This window comes from Triticum aestivum, chromosome 3A, assembly GCF_018294505.1.
Source record: "Triticum aestivum cultivar Chinese Spring chromosome 3A, IWGSC CS RefSeq v2.1, whole genome shotgun sequence".
Taxonomy (NCBI): Eukaryota; Viridiplantae; Streptophyta; class Magnoliopsida; order Poales; family Poaceae; genus Triticum; species Triticum aestivum.
The window spans coordinates 701,341,749-701,356,277 of NC_057800.1; the positions used below are offsets into that span (position 1 = coordinate 701,341,749).

Sequence of the window (14,529 nt, forward strand, 5' to 3'; positions counted from 1 at the left end):
AATGCAATACGTGCTTGTCCCGCTTGTTTCTTCTTTGTTGCATCTTTGCAAATGTAACATTTGATGCGTCTGCATTGTTGCCTTGTGATGGATGTTATCCGTTGTCGGGCCTTCTCTTCTCAAGTGTCAATTTCGCATCAAAAAACTTGGCCTTCTGGTTTTCAAGAATTTCATACTTCTGTGACCCCATATTATCCATAGACTGATAGCAAAATCCTCAATCGATCATGTCCTTCAAGTTGCACATTGCTTTCTACCACATCGTTTTTAAACGAAGGCCACTCATGCATTGTTTTTCCTTTCTCGATCGATCTAAAGTTCAAAGTTTGGGTCCTCACATAGTACCTGTCTCCTTCACATTTGAATTGACATATAACATAATTCAAATATAGAATATGATAGTTGCAGGCACACCTCGTTCATATGTATGTGCACGTCACGGTTCCAGCACTTCGTTGCGGAAGGCGGCAAACGGCGGGAAGGAGCGTTGGTGTTGGCAGACAAGAACCCTAGGCGTGATTTATTTCCTCGCAAGAGAAGGGAGGCAAGAGCAAATCCATGCAGTAGGAGTGACAGGAGGGGGAGCGAGCTATGAGTTGAAGTGATTAAATATGCTGGATAACTAAACATCATGCAAAAAAGGTAAGAAAAACCAAAAACAAAAGAAATAAGAGTTGTCCATGGGTGCTGAGTATAGGCAAAGAAAGGTAGGAGATGGCCAACATGCCAACATGTACTCCCCGCAAAAAAAACATGCCAACATTCAAGCGCACCCTTTTTTTTTAAGAAAACATGCAAGTGCACTCAAGAGACACTAGTAGAAAATGGGGCTTTGGTCCAGGCCGGATAAGCCCATTAGTCCCGGTTCAGTCCAGAACCGGGACCAATGGGTGCATTTATCCCGGTTCGTGCGGCTAAGGCATTAGTCCCGGTTCACCTAGGCCCTTTAGTCCCGGTTCGTGCCACGAACCGGGACTAAAAGGTGCGATGCCCATTAGTCCCGGTTGGTGGCACCAACCGGTACTAAAGGTTAGACCTTTAGTCCCGGTTGGTGCCACCAACCAGGACTAATGGGCTTTGAGGCATTAGTACCGGTTCATGGCACGAACCAGTACTAAAGGTCCCATTTTCAAACTCCCCACCCCCCCCTGGACCGCCTTTTCAGTTTTAGAAAAAACAAAAGAAAATGATGGAAATGTCAAAAAAATAAAATAAAATAAGTTTCCCATGTGATATGTGGTCTAGTTGTTGGTAAAATTTACAAATATGAATTTCGACTTTATTTACAAAATCTCTCTGGAATTTGTAAAATGGGCATAACTTTTGCATACGAACTCGGATTAAAAAGTTTTTTATATGAAAAATCTTCTACTCAAAAAGTTACATCCGATGGAGACCGCCTACGGCCTGTTTGCAAATTTGTAGAATCCTCAAATTCCAAAAGGAAAAAAGTTATGCTCAAATTTTAGTTTTTTTATTTTTTCATTAAATCTGGTCAAACTATGGTCAAACTACTTATTCAAGAAGTATTAGTGTTACTAAATAATTATTCAAGAATATTAGTGTTATTAAATAATTATTTCTGTTTTTTTGAATTTTGGTCAAATCTGGTCAAACTATGGTCAAACTGTGGTCAAACAATGGTCAAACTACTTATTCAAGAAATATTAGTGTTCCTAAAAAAATTATTGTTTTTTAGAACAATAGTTTCAAACTCAAACAGTGAAATGTGTGACTTCATGCTCAAGCTAAACTCCTGAGGGTTAATAGGATTGACATCTTACTATTGTCAGGAAAACAACGAGTGCAGACTTGAAAACGAGGGAGAATAGAATCCGGAAGTTAAGCGTGCTCAGGCTGGGGGAGTGGGAGGATGGGTGACCGTCCGGGAAGTTAGATGATTTGGAATGATGAGGGGTGATTAGAGATTAAATTGAGCAGTGATGAGGGGAGATTAGAGGTTAGAGGTTAAAATAATTCAGAAATTTGAAAATAAAAAAATTTAAAAAAAATCAGAAAATTTCCTTTAGTACCGGTTGGTGTTACCAACCGGGACTAAAGGTGGACCGGCCACATGGAGGGCCTTTAGTCCCGGTTCTGGTTTGATTGGGGGCTGGTGCGCATGTGGAGGCCCAACTGGGCTAGACGGATTGAGCAGAAATAGAGACGACGGCCTACTTCTTTTTTGGACACAGAACAAAGCTAGCGCGCTTGGCCTGGTTGTACGGTGCGTACCCATGAGGTCGTGAGTTCGACACCACCACGGCATTAATTTTTCCTTTTCCTCAGAAAGGCTGTGCGCAAGCTATCGGCCCAAGCGACAAAATTTTAGATGGAAGCGCTTTTTATTTTCTAGCGGTCGAACGCCCCAAAATTTAGTACCACCTTGAATAGAAAAAAATTCTAATATATTTTAGCGGTGAATGGATGAAAAATTTAGAGAAACACACCTTGCTTTATTAGTAGGTATAGATATAGATATAGATTTATTGCACCATATAAAAAATTACAACAAAATTGGATCCCATTAAAGCATAATAATTTTGAGACGCCGATCCAAAATTCATTCAAAGGTGTCAGCTATTCCCTAAAATTGGATCACATTAAAGCCGCAATTATTCTGCGTCGTGACTGTTTCCAAAAAATCGTATCTCATTAAAGCTGCAATTATTCCACAGCGTGCGATCGGCTATTTATCGCACCATAGGAAATTTGCTACCAAATCCGATCCCATTAAACCATAAATAATTTTGGGGCGCATGACATGAAAGTCATGAATTACGACATTAGAAAAAATACGTTGTAAAATCGGAGTTCATTAAAGCACCAACAATTCACGGCACGCGATCAAAAAGTCAATAAAAGGTGTTAGCTATTCCCTAAAATTGGATCTCATTAAAAGCGGGAATTATTCCGCTGGCTTGACCGTTTCTAAAAAATTAAATCTCATTAAAGCAGCAATTATTCCGCAGCATGCAATCAGCTATTTAAGCTGATTGTAATGGGGAGTATCACATACTAGTATCATGTATGTGATACTAGTATATGATACTACTTCCGTAATGCATAGTATCATAAGTTAGTATCTTAGATTGCCTTATTAATTGTGATGCATGACACAAAATAGTATAAATATTTAATATGATACAATATCATTATATGATACCATGTCCTCTATTTCCTTATTTAATTGTGTGCCACATCATTTAAAAAGTCTAGTTGGCATGCATGATACCACTTATAATATCCCATTTCGACCAACCTTAGATCACACCATAGAAAAATTTCCTACAAAATCGGATCTCATTAAATTGTAAATAATTTCGGGGCGCATGACAGGAAAGTCATTTATCACGACATCAGACAAATACTTGTAAAACCGGAGCTCATTAAAGTGCCAACAATTCGACAACACGCGATCAGAAAGTCATTAAAAGGTGTCAGCTATTCCCTAAAATTGGATCTCACTAAAGCGGCAAATTTTCCGTGGCGTGACTGTTTCCAAAAAATCGGATCTCATTAAAGCGACAATTATTCTGCAGTGTGCGATCATGATCGGGTATATATATGCGAGCCAGGCCTTTCTGGCTAGCTACTATAAACTGGTTCCTTCACATAGTTTTAATCTGGAGGTGACTGAGGTTAGTCCTGCTCCAAGAAGCTGGCAATGGCGTCCATGTTGACGGTGCATATGAATCAAGGACAAGGGGAAACAAGCTATGCTCGCAACTCCTTTGTTCAGGTATATATATTTTTTTTCCTCCAGATTAACTCACTATGTTGTTGACACCTGGCTTCCATCGACAATTCCGTCAAGAATTTCTTCACACATGGTTGGGAACATTTTAAAGAAGAACGAGAATCTTATAAGGATCACATTTTCTGAATAACTGCACCTCGATCTCGATTACAGAATGGTGAGCAGAAGAGAATGAAGCCCCTGATAGAAACGGCTATCCTTGATTTATGCCCCAGCACTAGCACGTTGTTGCCCACAAAGATGGTGATTGCCGACCTAGGGTGCTCCTCTGGCCCAAACGCGATAGCGCTAGTGTTGATTGCCGTAGAGGCCATCCACAATCACTACCACCAGTTCTTACAGCCACCTCCCGAAGTGTCTGTGCTCCTCAACGACCTGCCTGACAACGACTTCAACATGGTGCTGAAGAGCTTGGTCACGCTACGTTGAAGCAACAAGTCTATTGTCATGACTGGGGTTTTACCGGGGTCATTTCACGAGAGGCTCTTCACTAGTGGTTCCTTGCATCTTGTCTGCTCGTCCAACAGCCTGCATTGGCTCTCGAAGGTGTGAGTTTAAAACTGCTCGATTTGGTGCTTTACTTGTTAATTCCGCAAGCAGAACCTTATTTACCTTTACAGGCTCCTGAAGGTCTGACAATGAACCAGATCCCGGCGTATGACATTGACGAGCATACCAGGCTTGAAAGGCGCCCAATGGTCCTTCAGGCTTATGCACAACAGTTCAGGAAAGATTTTACACGTTTCCTCGAGCTGAGGGTGAAAGAAATGGTCCCAGGAGGCCGGATGGTTGTTTCTCTTGCAGGGAGGGATTCTGATGTAATCACCCCCGAATTCTCTCCCCTCTGGGAATTCATAGCTCAGATTCTAAGCATCATGGTCTCAAAGGTATGGTTTTTCTAGTATAGTACGTTTATAATTTGCTAACAAACACCGAGTATTTGACCACCAAATCTTTTGGCATGCTTTTAACAGGGTGTAATTGACAAAGCAAAGTTTAACTCTTTCTATTTGCCTGTGTATGAACCTTCCAACAAAGAGCTGAGGGAGATCATCCAAGATGAAGGCTCATTTTCAATCACTGAGATGCAGGTGAACAATCCTTTTGTCGGTCTGGACAGCGCACTTGTGGTCCCAAGCAGGTTTGCTAGCGTGACCAAAGCCATATTTGAGCCGATAATAGTCCATCATTTTGGAGAAGTCATGGATGAATTCGTGAGGACCTTGGAACGACGCTGGATCTTGGAAGGCAGCTTGCAAGTCGATCTTGCCAAAAGCCCACGACCAATGCTAGCGGTATCCCTCAAGAAGGCATGACCGGGCACACATGTTACTCTAGTTCTCTGTGGTGGTGCCATGAAGACAGAGAGTTCGTGAAGGAAATATGCCCTAGAGGCAATAATAAAGTTGTTATTTTATATTTCCTTATTTATGATAAATGTTTATTATTCATGCTAGAATTGTATTGATCGGAAACCTAAATACATGTGTGAATACATAGAAAAATATTGTGTCCCTAGCGAGCCTCTACTTGACTAGCTCGTTGATCAAAGATGGTTAAAGTTTCCTAACTGATGTCTACTACGCAACCTTCTTCTTATAGACGTTGTTGGGCCTCCAAGTGCAGAGATTTGTATCCGTGGGAGGCGTAGGATGAAGATGGTCTCTCTCAAACAACCCCGCAACCGAATAACAAAGAGTCTCTTGTGTCCCCAACAAACACAATACAATGGTAGATTGTATAGGTGCACTAGTTCGGCGAAGAGATGGTGATACAAGTGCAATATGGATGATAGATATAGATTTTTGTAACCTGAAAATATAAAAACAGCAAGGTAACTAGCAACAAAAGTGAGCGAAAACGATATTCCAATGCTTAGAAACAAGGACTAGGGTTCATACTTTCACTAGTGCAAGTTCTCTCAACAATGATAACATAATTAGATCATATAACAATCCCTCAACGTGCAACAAAGAGTCACTCCAAAGTCACTAATAGCAGAGAACAAACAAAGAGATTATTGTATGGTACAAAACCACATCAAAGTTATTCTTTCTGATCGATCTATTAGGCTATTCCCTTAAGCGTCACAAACAGCCCTAGAGTTCATACTAAAATAACACCTTAAGACACACATCAACCAGAACCCTTGTAACGCCCCTAGACCGGAGCTTCAGATGCCTTCTAGGGTTTCCGGGTTTTCGTTGTGTGTTTTGTTTGGTCCGTTGCATTTCATCTTTGCATCATGTGCATTGCATCATGTCATCATGCCATTATTTTTGCAACCATTTCAAAACTCTTTTAAATAAATCGAATGGATCTTCGATCCATTTAAATCGAGGGAAGGATGACTTCTCTTTATAACATATCCTCCCGATAGTAGGGAGCTATATTAAATATTCCATTTTCGGAATCACCCATGAAAACACTTGCCTATAATTACATGTCTTTTCTTCTTCGAGTTTGCTCCTCAAACTTCGCCCATAAATTCTTTCATCTTTTTCCGGAGCTCCACTAAAAATCCGAATACTTTTGGACTCTTCATTACCTTGAACTTATTCAAACCATTTGAATCAAATTCAAATGGATTTGAATTTAGATCTCTCAATCATGGCCTTTCCTATTTTCCTGGAACAAGCACATTTTTGTGAGTCCGGGAAAATTATCCGCGCCTCCAACTTCGTCCCCTATCCTCTCTTTCTTCTCTTCCTTATCTCTGTTTTTTTCTCTTTTGAGTGGGAGAGAGGGTGCCCAACAGGCCATTTAGGCCCAGCTACACCTCAGGCCAGCCGCAGCCCACTTGGGCCTCCCTAGGCCCACCCCAGCGCTGGCCTCTAAGGCCCAGCCCCCACCTACAGCTAACCCTAGCGCCAGGGAGCTTCTCCCCTCGCGCCGCCACAAGGAGAGCGTGCCCGATCCCTTTCCTCCTCCCGCTCGATACTCTGTCCTCTCCCGATTCCCTGCTCGTTCCTCACGCCGCCAGGGAGAGGCTCTGCGCTCGATCTCCTCGCTCTCTCCCGATCCCATCGCCTCAGTCTCCCTCGTTTCCTCCCAACGCCGCCGCAAGCCCGCACAGCACCCCGCAGCTAGCGCCAGAAGCTCGCTTCCTCTTCGCCATGGCCTCGAGCCCGATTCCCTCGTCCTTCTCCTCTTGTCGCCCTGGCCTCCTTCCTCCATGGCGCCTCCTCGCGCCCGAAGCCCGTGGTCCGGCGCCCGCACGTCGCCCCATCGAGCTCCGTCCATCCCTTCTCCTTCTCGGGTTCGTCTCCAGCGCCGCATCGCCAGGGACGCCGAGCGCTACCGCGCAACCCCGCCGGTGACCTCTACCTCCAATGAGGCCCCTTGGCCTCCACCTTGTCGCTTGTCCGCCGTCCCGCCGCGTCCTCCCTATCCTCCGTGGCCGCGTGCCGCTCTGGCCGGTGAGCCCATGCTCCGGCGCCGCGCCACTGCGACCAGGAGCTCCTCGCCCCGACACGCACCTGGCCCTGCTTCTCCTCCTTGCGCTATGGTCTTGGCCCCTCTGCTCCGTCCGTCGCCTCTGCTGCCCTCCTCGGCGTCCTGCTCGACCTCTCCATGGGCCACGGACATGTGTTGTAGCCTGCCTTGCTGCTGCCCACCCGAGGCCTCCATGGTTTTGCTTCGATTTGAATTCGACCGGCAAGTTCCTCTTCACAGAACGTCTACACGACGACCGCCGAGTACCTCTTCGCGAGTACCACTACCATCGCGTGGATCCGCTAAGACCGTGGAGTAAACGGACAAGTACCCCTACGCGCGAAGACGCCAAGACCGTTTCGGGATTCACCAAGTACCACTACGGCCGGAGACCTCGACGTTCCACGCCTAAAACGATCACCGAACCGGAGATAACGCCAAGTACTAGGTCAACGAGAACCGCCAAGTTCATCTTCCGCCCTCTCCGAAATCGTCAAGTACCACTCAGAACTATGTACGACGACCGTCGCCGAAGACCCGTGTAACGCAAATGTCAAGTTCAACTACCGTCGCGTGAACCGCTACTTCCCATGACGACCCCGTGACAACTACTTCCCCTTCGACAAGTGAACCCCTCCGATAACGCACGCTTCAAAGGTATAACATCGAGACGACCGTCGTGGATGAATGTTGTGTGATGTATGAGTTGCAACCTTTTGTCTGCACCATGTCTGTAGTGTCTCTCGCTTCCATGCCATCTACTCATGGGACACCCGGTATCCGAGAGCGCCCCACCATCTTTTACACGCATCCGCATACTTCTCCTTTGCAGCGGTATCTCAATCGAGTTACCGGAACCGGAACGTTGCCGTGGCACCGTTACCGTTATCGTTGCCGTGGCACCCCTTTTCGTTTTCACCACGATGACAAAATGCTTCATAATGCTCTTGTCAACTTTTAATAAAAATTGCATAAACTTGTTCATGTCATCCACATCATGATAACAACTTCAAGATTGGTTAAAATTGTTGTTGCACCAAATTGATAATTGCATATGGGGATTTACCGGTTTTGTTGTTTATTATATCCGGCCCTATTTAAATTGTGTAGATGGTATAGTTTGTTATGCTACACCTCTTGCCATGTTAACCAACATTTAATATTGTTGAGTACCTAACCAAGAGAGAACTAAATAATTGATGTGGTGTTCCGTCAATATGCAACTCGTTGCATATTGAGCTCCACTTAACTTGTAGTTTTGTTTGTGCCCCTTGCCATGCCATGCATATTTAAACCGGACATGCATCATACTTGGTTGTGCATCATGCCATGCTTATGTGGTGGTTGTTTACTATGTTCTGTGCTTCTTCCCGGTGTTGCTTCTTCGGGTTGGTTCCGATAACGCCGCGTTTGTGAGGATTCGTCCAACTACATCCGTTTGTCTTCTTCATGGACTCGTTCTTCTTCCTTGCGGGATCTCATGCAAGATGACCATACCCTCAAAATCACTTCTATCTTTTCTTGCTAGTTGCTCGCTCTTTTGCTATGCCTGTGCTGCGATACCTACCACTTGCTTATCATGCCACCCATATTGTTGAACCAAGCCTCTAACCCATCGTGTCCTAGCAAACCGTTGTTTGGCTATGTTACCGCTTTGCTCAGCCACTCTTATAGCATTGTTAGTTGCAGGTGAAGATTGGAGCTTGTTCCATGTTTGGAACATGGATATTTTATTGGGATATCACAATATCTCTTATTTAATTAATGCGTCTATATACTTGGTAAAGGGTGGAAGGCTCGGCCTTATGCCTGGTGTTTTGTTCCACTCTTGCCGCCCTAGTATCCGTCATATCGGTGTTATGTTCCCGGATTTTGCGTTCCTTACGCGGTTGGGTTATAATGGGAACCCCTTGACAGTTCGCTTTGAATAAAACTCCTCCAGCAAGGCCCAACATTGGTTTTACCATTTTCCACCTAGCCTTTTTTCCCTTGGGTTAGGCCAGCCCAAGGGTCATCTTTATTTTAAACCCCCGGGCCAATGCTTGTCTAAGTGTTGGTCCAAACTAGAGCCCCTTGCAGCACCACCTCGGGGAAACTCGAGGGCTAGTTTTAGTTGTACGGATTGCTTATCCGGTGTTGCCCTGAGAACGAGATATGTGCAGCTCCCATCAGGATGTCGGCGCATCGGGCGGTCTTGCTGGACTTGTTTTACCATTGTCGAGATGTCTTGTAACCGGGATTCCGAGTCTGATCGGGCCTTCCCGCTAGAAGGAATATCCTTCGTTGACCGTGAGAGCTTGTGATGGGCTAAGTTGGGACTCCCTTGCAGGGATTTGAACTTTCGAAAGCCGTGCCCGCGGTTATGGGCAGATGGGAATTTGTTAATGTCCGGTTGTAGAAAACCTGAAGTTGAACTTAACTAAAACACATCAGCCGCGTGTGTAACCGTGATGGTCTCTTCTCGTCGGGGTCCGGGAAGTGAACACGGTGTTGGAGTTATGCTTGACGTAGGTTGCTCTAGGATCACTTCTTGATCATAGATTCTCGATCGTGCTTTTGCTTTCTCTTGTCGCTCTCATTTGCGTTGTTAGCCACCATATATGCTAGTCGCTTGCTGCAACTCCACCTCATAGCTTTACCTTACCCATAAGCTTAAATAGTCTTGATCGTGAGGGTGTGAGAGTGCTGAGTCCCCGTGACTCACAGATACTTCCAGAACCAGTTTGCAGGTGCTGATGTAACCGAGCAGGTGACGCAACCAAGCTCAAGGAGGAGCTCGATGAAGATCTTGTCCTTTGTGTTGTTTCGGTCTAGTTGATCAGTAGTGGAGCCCAGTCGGGACGATCGGGGATCTGTGTAGCATTTGGGGTAGTCTTCTTTTATTTTGGTTCCGTAGTCGGACCTTGAGTGTATTTGGATGATGTAATGCTTTATTCATGTAATTGTGTGAAGTGGCGAGCGTAAGCCAACTATATATCTTTTCCCTTATTGTATTACATGGGTTGTTTGCGAAGATTACCTCACTTGCGACATTGCTTTCAATGCGGTTATGCCTCTAAGTCGTGATTCGACACGTGGGAGATATAGCCGCATCCAGGGCGTTACAAGTTGGTAATCAGAGCCTTCCCCGACCTTAGGAGCCCCCTGCTTGATCGAATCGTTGGCGTTGTTGAGTCTAGAAAAATGTTTTGAGTCATTTAGGATTATATATATCGGAGAGTAGGATTCTTTTTATTCCTCAGTCCCTTCGTCGCTCTGGTGAGGCATCCTGACGTAGAGTTTTGACTCTTCTCTTCTCAAATTTCACTTAAAAAAATTTAGGATCACACGGGTATCTTGGAGTCGTTCCGATGGTTTTGTGATGAGAACATTGTTCTTGGTGCCTGCTGACATTTAGGGGTTGTGGCAGTGTCCCGGGGAGTTGAGCTCCGAGGTGTTGTCGTCACAGTTTTATCGTTGCAGTTCTGGAATACCTGAGTTTAGTTTTGCCGACATCGAAAATCTCTTTTATGCAGTTGTTGGTGAGATAACCTCAACGCCACCCAGTACTGGGGCGGGAGTTCGGGAGTATTGCCATAACTCGTATAACGGATGCTTTTCGAAGGTTGAGGTAAACAATTTCCGAAGGTTTCTTGGTTATGTGTTGAAGGATGGATATAGCTGGATGTAGGATTTGCTAGTTTTGGGTGAGATATTATGCTTCCCCTGTATCCCCAACACCTGATTGCATAACCGGAAAGTTTCAGGAGTTTATAAGTGGGAATTCAAGTAGCTCTTAGGACATCTTTCCGACAGATGTATGATATGAAATTGGGGTTCGACGTCTAGTGGTCCGCCTATCCACGGTTGGTTTATAGTGGTCTCGTTGTGTCTTAAAGAGTCCTTGGCTATGCCAACTCGGGGATGCTTCGTATGTCATGTGCACTGCCTTGTACATGATGGTGCTGTACGATCGAGCCCGTGTAGGCCCCACCACGAAAACTTCGAACAAAATCTCTATCATATGTTTGTTCTGGCTTATTTTGCAAGCCAATCCTTTGTTTTGTTTTGGATTGTGGTATTTGAGTTGCTTCGAAGTCAAATGTTGATTCCATACCTTTTCCAAGCGGTGTTCTCATATTTCTATGTGAATACAAATCCTTCTTGATCATCGAGATTGTCATCTAAATTCCTTCTCTACCGGCGTGTTTCTCTTCAAGTGGATCTGATCACTTCAACATTTGCAAGATCCAATCTCAGTTCTTTTCAACGGTGTTCATTTCATTCGTCCCAAATTGCCTTTGTTTTCCCTCCCTCCCACCCTTTTCTTCAAGGAACCAGATTTCTTATTCAAGTATCCATTTTATTGATGGAAGTCTCTCCATTCTTTTTCCTTCATGTTTTTACCCGGTGTTTCTCATGAAGATGCTCTACTCGTTCTTCTTTCTCCATTCTTTTCTTCTCTGGTGGATTCAATTCAAGCTTTTGGTGTTGATCATATCCTTTCCTCGTTTCAGAAGTTTTATCATACCGGTGCTCATCATATTCATTCATTTCTTGCTATTCAATTATTCCGGAGTGCTGAAGATATCTCGGAAGCCTCGTCTTTTCCTTCAAGATCCGTTCAAACCTATTCCGAGGTTGTTATCTCATTCAAGCCATTTTTTTCTAACTGGTGTATTCTCCCTTTCAAGTAATCCTTCTAAGGTGTTTCTTCTCAGTGGGCCCTAACCCACATGTCTTTTTCCAGGATCTTACCTGACTCTTCTTATTTTCCCGGAGCGATTATCAAATCTTTTTAAGTTTGACGTAAGAATGAATTATCATCAATCAAATGTCTTTCTCCAAGATCGGTTTAAATCCTTTTCATCGTTGGCTCAATCTCTTCGCTTTTGATTCTTCCGGAGTGCCTCTACAATTATTGTTGGTGTTTCTCGTCGTAATTCTTAGATTTTGAAGGCTGAAGAAGATTTTTTCTCAATCTTGCTCCATTCTCTTCAAGATTCATGATGCTAGCTTGCCGCAATTCTCTCATAATTGTTTTGATTGTGAGAATTCCTTTCACCTATCTGGAGTCCATCAATTCAGGTTTATTCATTCTCAGCTTTTAGTTATCATTCTCCAATCTTACCGGTGTTTCGTTCAAGTGATCTCTAATCGGCTCGTGATCTCTTCGTTCTCATGTATCTAAATCCTCTCAAGCATCTTCGTTCATTTTATAATTCTTCCCGGTGTTTCTTTATCTTCTCTTCGTTCATTTTCAATTCTTACGGTGGTTCGTTCAAGAGTTCCTCTTCCTTTGTTTATCATATCAATTCATTCGTTGTTTCAATCCTACCGGCGGTTCATTGAAGACCTTCTCAAGTTTGCGCTATATCTATCTTAATCCTTTCTACGAGAATAAGTAGTATGCCAAATCCGTTGCTTGTCATCAATTAAATTGGTGAAGGTTATGCATAATGTAATTCTTATTCTTGTTTCATCCATATGTTAATCTTTTCTTCCGGAGTTTGTTCACGATGATTAAATTCTTGGTTTCAAGTGCTCATCTTTCTTTTCCCGGAGTTCCAAGCTCTCTCAATTATCTCGTCGCGTAGCTCCATCTAAATCATTGCAAGGATTTCACCTTGTGTTTTCGACCTCTCTTTCCTTCTGTTTGATCATTTCTTTTGTTACCGGAGTTCTTAATGAAAGTTCTTTCATGATGGTTCATCAAGGATTTATATTCCTTTTTGAAGTGTTCATCTACATTCTTTCCTGAGGAGCTTAAGTTTCTTCATCTTGCAATCTGGAGTGCAATTCCTTTCTTCCATATCATTAGAGGTGGTATTATGTCATTCTTGATAATTTGAGTTCATGTTTCATGATTCACATGTTGTTAAGAATGAGATATTTTAAATCCATCAACCTCTTCGTTGGAGTTATCTTGGGTTATATTTCACCTAAAGCCTTCCCTAAGGATTGTTCCTATTAATGGTGATAATATATGATCCAAGTTCTCTATCTACCCTCCCGGTGAAATATTTTCTCGTCTCCTTGTTCATATCAATCCAATTCTTTTTCCCGTGAGTCGCAGGTTGTCACCTCATAATTGAAGATGTATTCTTTAAGCCCATTTCAAGTTTATTCTTTCGTTGTTGTTTTTTTCAACAATTCCATTCGACCTTTCTCTTCAAGATGCTTTTCAAGCTCATTTGAGTTAGAAGATGGTGTTTTATTCTCCGTTCTTTTGTTCCGACGATCTACCTTTTATTCCTTCATCCGGAGGCATTGTGATGTCGCTATCTTCGACCCATCATCTTGTTTTGCCAAGATCATCTTCAATTCCTTCCTTTTCAGTCGGAGTGCTGCCCAAATTATGTCAATCTTATTCCTTCTCTATCTTGTTTTAACCGGAGTGTCATAGTGATTGATCCTTATCGTTCCTTGTACATCTCGTTTCTACCGGAGTGTTTGGATGTACTTCTTGTCCATTGCAACCCTTTTCTCATGTTTTTCAACCTACAGGGTTCTTGTAATGATCCTTGTTCCACTTTTCTAACAGAGTATTTTCAACTTTGTGCATCCTCGTTGTTTTCTTCCGTTCAACTTGTTCAACATCTAAAGGTTTTTTTGGTTTCATTCATCACTACTAGGAAAAGGGCTATAGATAGGATTGACACTAATGGCGCACCAGGGAGGCAGTGCGCCACTACTATATACTAATGGCGCACCAGTTGGTGATGCGCCATTAGTGTGGAAGACACTAATGGCGCACCAGAAAACAGGTGCGCCACTAGTGATAATTTTTTTCATTTTTACATACATACTAATGGCGCATCCTACCGAAGTGCGCCATTACTAGTTCTAACTAGTAATGGCGCACCAGACAGGGAGTGCGCCAATACTGATTTTTTTTTTTGCAAAACTACTAATGGCGCACCGCCTCACAGTGCGCCATTACTAGTTTAAACTACTAATGGCGCACCCTGTAGAAGTGTGCCATTAGTATATATTTTGATATCATGAATATTGTTAAATATCGTGGGCACTTTTTGATATCATGAATATTTTTAAATTTCATGGGCACTTTTTGAATTCATGAATATTTTTTCAAATTTGATGATATTTTTTCATATTCAATATGATAAAATATTGAATATTCATGAGGACACTCAATCTCGATCTCGATCCCACCCGCGCCTCCTCTCCCCTCTTCATTTAAAAAAAATAATAATAAAAAAGTGTAGACTACAATTGTTGTTAAACAACAATTATTACTGTTTTTATAAAAAAATATTACTGTTCATATTCATATTCATTTTCTAAAAAATTATTACATGCAACAAAAAAAATTTACTTATGGCGCATCTCTG

The 14,529-nt window shown here is 43.1% G+C and overlaps 1 pseudogene; it reads left to right on the forward strand.

The window, feature by feature from the left end:
- Positions 1–3,667: 3,667 nt before the first annotated feature.
- On the forward strand, positions 3,668–5,076 carry LOC123063343 (probable jasmonic acid carboxyl methyltransferase 2; annotated as a pseudogene).
- The last annotated feature ends 9,453 nt before the right edge of the window (positions 5,077–14,529 follow it).